Source organism: Astatotilapia calliptera, chromosome 20 (assembly GCF_900246225.1).
Source record: "Astatotilapia calliptera chromosome 20, fAstCal1.2, whole genome shotgun sequence".
Classification (NCBI taxonomy): domain Eukaryota; kingdom Metazoa; phylum Chordata; class Actinopteri; order Cichliformes; family Cichlidae; genus Astatotilapia; species Astatotilapia calliptera.
The window spans coordinates 27439651-27448629 of record NC_039321.1 but is presented as its reverse complement, the minus strand read 5'-3'; positions in this window follow the sequence as shown (position 1 = coordinate 27448629).

The following is an 8979-nucleotide window of genomic DNA, read 5'->3' as shown; positions in this document are numbered from 1 at the left end:
CTGACATCTTTCACAAAGCATTCTTCAAGACCTGAAAAAAGACTTTTATGTTGGAAATCAATGGAATTTATTTATAGGGAATAAATAAATACAGTGTTACAAAGTCAGGAAATCAGTTTCAGTTACCGGTATGATGTCTGGAGAATTATAATGCTTTAACTGATGTCTACCAAGTAAATTGGTTTACAGCAACACTTAAAACTGATGTCTAAATATATGCATATATGTATATAAAGTGATGAAGGATAACAGTCATAATTAGCTGTGAGACTATTTGGACACAAAGAAACAGGTAGAGCAGGTCACAAGAGGCAGCTGTTTCCACTCCGTTTGTTTTTTCCTGTTGGATGAGCAGCAAGTTGAGTACAAGGCTTCATGCATTGGTGGGAGAGTTGGAGAGGTCAGTTATCTGACGCAGATAGAAGGGAAGCAGGAAGTAAGGGGAGAAGTTTAAGAAATACCCAAATTTAATGTGCATCACACCAAATAATTTAATGAGATAAAGGGAGACATATGGAGAGGGAGAAGGGTGAAATAAATAAAGACAGAAACCATGAAGAAATGTTAATGTAATGTTGTTAAGCAAAAGATCTCATAGATGATGCCTCTCAGAAAATCCTCAGAGCTGTGGGGACAGGAGCCGTTATCTCGATGCACACTCAATCCCTGCCGAACCACAATGCTTGAGACCTGGACACCAACTGAAAACCAACTTTCCTCAATAGCAGCATCATCAGCCCCAACTGTGAAGAGAAGAACAATTCATATTTACCTTTGCACAGAAGCCACAAATATCTCGAGATGAACAATCAGAGGGCTGTTTTTTCAACTACAGCATTGTAGCAACGCAAGGCAGAATGTCCTGCAAAAGCTGCGAGGTGCATATAGAAACCTTAACGTGTAAACACGGGAAGTTAAAAACAAAAACAACACTCCAGTACTGAGAAATTTCTCCCATACAGTTTCCTTTTTTAGCATTTATGCTCACATTCATCTTCGCATAAAAGCTATCTGTATCTGTGGGGTTGAAAGGTTAGAGGTAAACAGGAAGAGTCTTTGAATAGCACCAGGAAGCAAGAGCGAGTGTAGAGGTGCCAGGATCCATCAGAGGCATAAACAAACAAGCCCATAAACCAACACTGGTCAAATCAGGATTTCAGGAGTGATCAAATCAACAATCTGGTACATTTTGTAAAAAGAAGGAATGACACTGGTCAGCCCCACCACATCAAAAAGCTGGAAGACCACAGAAGACAGATCCGAGAATTATTTCCAGGTCAGGAAAAACAGCTTCACAACATCTGCACCAGGTAAACAACACTCTGGAGGTCAGTGTCAAAGTCTTAAATCAAGTAACACCTTTGTGAATAGAAATACAGCAATTTTACAACAAGGTAAAAAACACTGTTTACACTCAATTATAAAAAACCCAGATTAGACGTTGCCAGAAAACATCTAAAAGAGTTTGCACTGTTCTGGAAAACAATCTTTTTGAGGCTCATAAAATGGGAGACTTTGTGCAAAAATGGTTGTAAGTCATAAACATTTAATGTAACGCACTTATGATAAACCCTTTGATTTAAAGCTGAAAGTCTGAGCTTTAATCACATGTTAGTCGTTTGATTTAAAATCCACTGTAGTGGTGCAGAGAGGAAAAACTACAAAAATGTTGTTTTATTGTCAACAAAAACATATATGATGCATACTTTAATTTCTTTGTGTCTATTTGTAGTCCTATTGGATTTTCTCTCAGGCAGCTTGATTTCTGTTTAACAGATAGCTGTGAATTTGATCAACATTTGAGATATTCGTCTCGAGGAACATTTCCCTGGTAAGTTATTTTTAGAAGCAGTATCCGGCTTTCGGTCTTTTTGTCTTTTTTTAAACGTTAAATAAATAAGATAATCTGTGGAGAGCACAGTTGAAATTGCATTAACAAAGACTGTATTCAGCTCTAGTCTAATGTATTCTACGAGGGCTCCAGTCCATGACCCTAACCAAATAAGCTGTTAAGAAAACGAATGGATGATATCTAAAATTGGTTGCAATTTGTGCAGACGTTTGTGGTTCTTAAACGATGCGTCCTAAAGGATTTTGATAAAGTTTTCTTCCACAACCAGCTGAAGGTTAGCGGAACCAATGATTTATATTCCTGAATCACTGGATTAAAATTCTAATTTCTCTAACACCTGAAAGCTAATCAGCCTCAGCTTTTCTTTGTGTTCACCAGACCGGTGACCAGAACATGATGACAATGTGAGCATCTAAAACCCCCTAGGTCTCTTCAAACACAGCTTCAAGTCACATAATCCACAATCAAAGCAGGACACCTGACATAACTACGATCAGAAAACTAACAATTCTTTGACAACTCGTTAAGAATTTGAAGGTAGCACAGCAGTTCATGAAAGGACGACGTTGGTGCCTCAATGATTCTCTAGCTACCTGTAAGTGGGTGGGGATGGGTGGGGTGGGGTAGGAGGTTATCACTAATGCATTAGGCATTTAATGGCCCCAGTCAAGAGGGATAATTGCACAGATTCAGCCATTGTGTTGGAGTGCAGCTCTGAAACACCCCGTCTTTAATGACAGCTGAAGAGCAGTGGGCACTGATTAGAGCGCCACGAGAGAAAGAGTGTATGTTCTCATTCTCTAACTCCTCATTGATTTCAGAATACAATAAAAGCTTCATTATGCATTCCTAATGATGTACTTTGTACTTTGAGGCTGAAAGTTTCAAATGCAGTGTCACTGTGAAAACAGCGTTTTAACAAAACTTTGCAATATGTGAAAAAGAAATATTTTCGAGGAGCGATAAATATTCATACGCTCCGAGTGTTTACTTCTATTATCCATTTGTTTAATTATTTCCTTTCAGAAATTCAGGAAGTATTTGCATGGGAATAAATCGATCCAGCATTTCAAACACTTGACAAGGCAAATGCACATGCTAATAGCAAAGTTATTTCCCGCCTGTCTTTAGACATAATAATGGTCGAGCTCTTATAGATGACATCCATCCTCTCTGAGAGGAATCTCATCTCCAGTGACGTGAATTTACTAATTGGCAGCATAGAGCTTTAAGCTGTCCAGCAAACACTCAAACTTCTAGAAACTTCCCACTTAGTTAAGCTGACTTAGATTCACAAGAAAAAGTCTTCTTGGAAACAAACTATTGTCAAACTGTTTACAAGGACAGTCCGACAGCTGAGACGAGGGTGGGCTTCTCAGAAAAGCATTAAGAAGAAGCAGGGTGTTTTTTTTTTGTTTCTGTTTGTTTTGTTTTGTGTTTTTTTTAAACCAGCTGGCGCAAATCCAACCAAGCCATTTGTTGAAGGCACATTATTGAGACGTCATTCTTTTCCAGGGCAGGAACATGACCAGCATGTTTGACTGTCAGGAAACGTGAGGGGTGAAAGGCTGAGTACACGTAGTGTGTTGTTTTCTCATGTAACAACTACTAATGTGTGCACTCTTTTTTGTACTTTATGTAGTGATTCTTTTTTCACAAATATCTAAAAGCTAAATATGGTAAGTCTATATTTTTAATATTCTAATATTTAATATAATATCTTTTAAAGAGACATCCTGTGTTTGATAACTATGCTTATTTCCATTCTTCCTGACAGTTGACACACTGTGTGCCACTCCCATTTACGAACACACATATCTAACACCATGCATCTAGCTCCTAATGCATGTAAACTGGCACCTTCATTATTCACCATTTATTTATTTTTCCATATAATGAATATGATCCTTGATGAGCTTGTAATGAATGCCCGGGCCTTGCTCTGGCTCAATGACTCATAAGCTGCAACTTGATCACTTATTAAGATGTGAATGCACAACATCTGAGCCTCGGGGGGAAATAGAAAATAGCAATTATTTATTCATTTACCTCTTTTTGGGGGAAAAAGAAGCAACAGATTTTATAATTTTATAACTTCTGTGATATAGTGGATGTACGAGGACACATACTAAGCAACAGCGATAAAACCACACTGATCAAACCTCTTGTTTTGGTATTATTTCAGTCACATGCTGTTAGCAACTAACTTAGCTGTTAGTCGCCCTTCCTTTTGAAGCTACATCCAGTAAACTTCATCTCTGTTAGTGCTCAGTCATAACACATTACATCCACCCCCAGCTGAGGATAAGTTGAGCCTTAATCAGGCTTGAAAGCCTGCCAGCTAGAATTCAAGTACCAATTTAAATCAAATACAATGCAGTTTCTGATTACAGAGGTCCGGGGTGTTCAGAGGGTTTGCTGCTGATGGTTTGAGCCATGTTTGTTGCGGTTAGAATAAGAAAAAGACATAAAAAAAAAAGAGCCGTGGCAAGAGTGGGAGTCTGATTTATAGTCCGCCAGGGTCAGCACTGATGGAGCTGTAGATTCAAAGGCCAATATAAATGTTCTTTCATTCCTGGTTCTACTTTTTACACTAACGCACGAACGCACGAACGCACGTGCGCACAAACACACACACACATAGACACAGGAGAGCAGGGAATGCTGTCCATTAGTGACCTACAAGTGGCCGGCCTTCTGCCAAACATAATGCTTCTGTTGTGGGGGTGAACTCCCTTTAGGGTAGTTGACTGAGAAATAATTCTCCTGCTCTTCACAGATCATTACTTCTTCATCCCTGCTCACATGGTTGGACTGCTTTTACTTAATATTTAGCATTTTGTTCTTGTGGCTTTTCAGTTTAAGGCAATCATGATAGTAACACATATATTTGGTCTGTGAGGTTAGACTCCAACCACCTCGTGACCTGAAATATGATAAGTGGAAGAAAATAGATGGATGATTTGATGGCATCACAGCTGAAGACAGATCTGATCATCCTGATAATTGTGGTTTATTACAGTCTGCCTCATGTTTCTTACACCATCATCTCTATTCATCAACAGTCGAACACTAGTTTATCACGAGCTAGCTTTATAGCTTAAAAGTTATTTATTCCTTACTAGCCTAATTGGAGAGGATGTCTCAAAAAATACTCATTTTTAAAAGCGCTACAGAAAAATAAGGATATCTTTAAGTAACTGACATATGACACGCATCATTTCCTTTAGTATTTACTGTGCTACTATACACCCAAGACACCATTCTAAAAGCCATTTTATTCTTTCAAATATAAGATAATTTATAGGAAAAGACAGTGTGATAAGTTGTGTCTTTGTGTCCTCAGTGTCACAACCTTACTGTGACCTAAAATAAAGATGTTAGTAATTTTATTTCATTAAGATTTTAATTTCAAACCAAGTACTAAAGAAGCAGCAGATGATAATGATGATGGCGTCTCTTGGGCGGATGTGTAGCTTTACTGAGCATCTGCTCGAGCTCTGAAAGGCAATTTTGAGGTTGTTTTTAAAGTGGCATGATGCTTGAACTAAGAAAGTGAAGAGAGAAAAGTTGAAAAAAGAAAGCTGAGCCCCAAAGCGCCATCTGCATAGCAACCATAACCTCTCTACCAATCCTCTGAGTGTGGTGCAGCTGCTTTGGATTCTGATGTGTTTGATATGGCATCGTTGCAGACATTCAAAGCTGCTTCAACTGTTTTTGACAAAAGAACTGAAACAATAATTACAACATTCACTTGTGATCTTAAATTGCAGAGATAGGTAAAAGTATCTTCTGAATATCTTCTGAGCCTGGAAACATTTTGTCAATCAGAACAGAAAAGCAAACGGTGGATGTGAATAAATGCACAGACCGTCTCGTAACCTGAATAAATTCTGCAAAGGTCAGTTCAATGAATTGATCCAGTCCTAACTTTTCACATGCTTTAATCATGGTAAATGGCCTGTATTTGTATAGCGCTTTACTAGTCCCTAAGGACCCCAAAGCGCTTTACACATCCAGTCATCCACCCATTCACACACACATTCACACACCACAGAGCTTTTAGAATTGCTGGGCCACCGTATGCCAATAATGATGCACAATTTAAACATATGGCAAAAGAGCCTTCAAATAACATTAGTAGTCACCCTCTGCATTACATACACGTAAAGCCACATAAAAAAGAAGAAGTGTATTATGCCACCAGGCAAAATAAGTCAGGATGGTTTCTTTTCCACAGTGTTGCACCAGTGAATCAAACTGTGAAATGGCTCAGGCTCAGCCTCTCTCCATGGAAACTGGGCTCAATATTGTCATGACAACCTTCAACAAAGGAGGAAAAAAATCATGGAAGTAACAAGGGGAAACAATAAAAAGGGTGCCTAATCAAGGGTGACAGGACAAGCCCAGTTTCCATCTCTGACTGGTTTTCCTCTACTGAGCTCATCTTATTTCATGAATCACATCCTGATACATGTCACTCATCTTTCTCCAAGCCCCCCTCCAAAGCTGCATCACTAACGTAGTTATTCAGGTACGGAAAAACGATCAATTACTAGCAGGTGACTGCTTTGTGTGAATATAGTCATTAAAATGCAGCATTCAGCAAATGTTCCAGCTGGGCAATAGTTACCCCAGAGCAGAGAGACATAAAACATAAATTTACAGAGGGCTGTTAAAGTGCTATTTCCCCATGGAGTAAGTGAGATCATTTGTGTTGTATGTTGTAAGCATGTGGCTTTTGCGCTGGTGCATTGACTCCAGTTGTAATATATGAACAGTACATTCTAATATGAAGCAAAAATTACCAGCTCTTACAGACAGAAACTAGAAACAAATAACATTCATGCATCAGTCACCCCATGCACCTCATTCGCCCACAATATAAAAAGCTTAACAGCATCTTAGAAATAAACTGAATTCTGGTGCTTCTTTAAATTGTGCAACTGGCAGCATGGATTTGCTTTGTTGCAAAAAGTGAAAAAAAAAATCTAAAATGTTTAAACAAGCAAAAATGCATCTAGTTGGCACAGAACCAGCCAATCTCTTCTCTTTAATATTTAAAATGTGGAGTCCATTAATAACTCCCATTTTCTCTTGGAGGCAGTGGTTTTAATAAATATAATGTAAAAGCCAGCCTCAATCCCACATAAACAGGAAATCAGGAAAATTGGTTGACTGGAATCTGCTGTATTTACTAAAACACAGTTTACAGGAAGGTATCTTCTCTAAGTGTTTTTGAACCTATTTCAGTTTCTTTTGTCTCTTCTATGTAACATATTAGCTACTGTTACCACTTCCTTACTTACCTGCACTGTATCACTGGCTTATTTGGCATTTTAACAGTCACTCCAAATCTGAGCACTGGCCAAAAGTGATTTCACCATCAGAAGGCTTACTTCAAGTTACGTTTGCAGTATAAATGTAAACAGCTCAGAAATGTTCTTTAGCTGAACTAAACTACTGGTTGGGTTTCCTGCCAGACTGGTTTGTCAGTCTGGTTACCTATTTTTTTCTGGTTGAGTGGTTGGTTGTTTTTATACTTGTTCTGCTTTAGTTATACTGTGCTTTTCTCTTCCTTTACTTGCTGAGTTGGCTGTGACTCAGGGAGTGGAGTAGGTTGTCTGCCAATCAGAACATTGGTTGTCCAACCCCCTATCCTCCAACCTGTACCTCAAAGTATCCTTGGGCAAGATTCCAAGTTGCCCCTCAATGCATCAATCCAAGTATGTGTGTGGGAACATTAAGTGTTTTTTTTTTTTTTAAAGTGTTGTATGCATGGGGCTTGTAGTAAGAAACCACTTGCTCAAGTGAGCTCAAATTGAATAGAAAAGTATTTTAAAAGTAGTAGTCTATTTACTAGAGCAGGGCGATGTGACCAAAAATATTTATCACGATATACATTTGAAAATTTGCGATAACGATATAACTGACGATATAATTGACACTAGACAAAATGCTTTACAACTCCACAACTTTATTAGTGTAAAAAAAAAATCATCAATGTATTTTCACTTAAACAAGCAGCTGTTTTTTTATGTGCATTAAAGTTATATAAAAATTTAACAGTGCAAATGCAAATTCCTTGCTGACAGTTTAACCAAAAGGCATTTCCAGTGGAAACTGGCCGACATATCCTCAGCATAACCATGTATAATATCCACAAAACTTAAAAAGAGGTTATACACACACAATAAGGTAATATTATGTTGAAGCACGGTACGTATCACTCCGCGAAGCTCCTGCCAACGATAGCCGTAATGCTCCTACAATCCATCAAGCAGTGCGGCTTCGTAGCTCAGCAAAGTCGTACTAAAACATTTGACAGATTTTTGAGCGCCGTGTACCACAGAAAATTGTTTCGAGGTCAGTAAACACAACCAGAATTCACACATAAGGCACACGGGATTATAAGGGGCACTGTCGATTTTCAGAAAAATCAAAGGATTTACCTTTACAAAGCACTACCAAAAATAGTGCTTTGTTGTGTATCTGATGGACGAAAGCTAAACCAGTTTCACACCACTGGAGTTGCAGCATTTCTACAAACCAGTTCCGGTTCATCTGTTTCATTCTACGATAGGCTTTCGCCCTTCTCATTCTCCGTCGCCGGCACGCTTTTTCTGCCATGTGCGAAAACAAAGGCACTGCTCATGCGTGTTTTACCCATGTTATATCGCGATATTTCATTTTCTTCTCGTTGCCCGACATTATACCGGTATTACCGTGAACGGTATGATATGGCCCAGCCCTACTATTTACCTTGCACTTTTAGAGTATCTTAGTCTCTCTCTTCTCACACAAAGCAGGAACACACACACGAACAACAGGAAGCACACTTGCAAGATAAGAAACATTCAACCACACTTTGCAGCTAAACACCACTATAAACAACTTTCTAACAAACAAGCAGACTCAAAAAAAAATTTCTTTGATTTCTCTTTCGATCTCGTTATCTCAGTCTCACCGTTTCATCTCTCATTTCTATGTCAGTTTTATTCAAAATAATTGATCGTTTTCGCAATAATTTTAACAAAATCCTCCAAACCACAGCAAATTGAAAATTGTTTATATGACTGCATGTTTCTAGTCACAAATGTTCCATGTTTTAAATAACTGGAACTCAT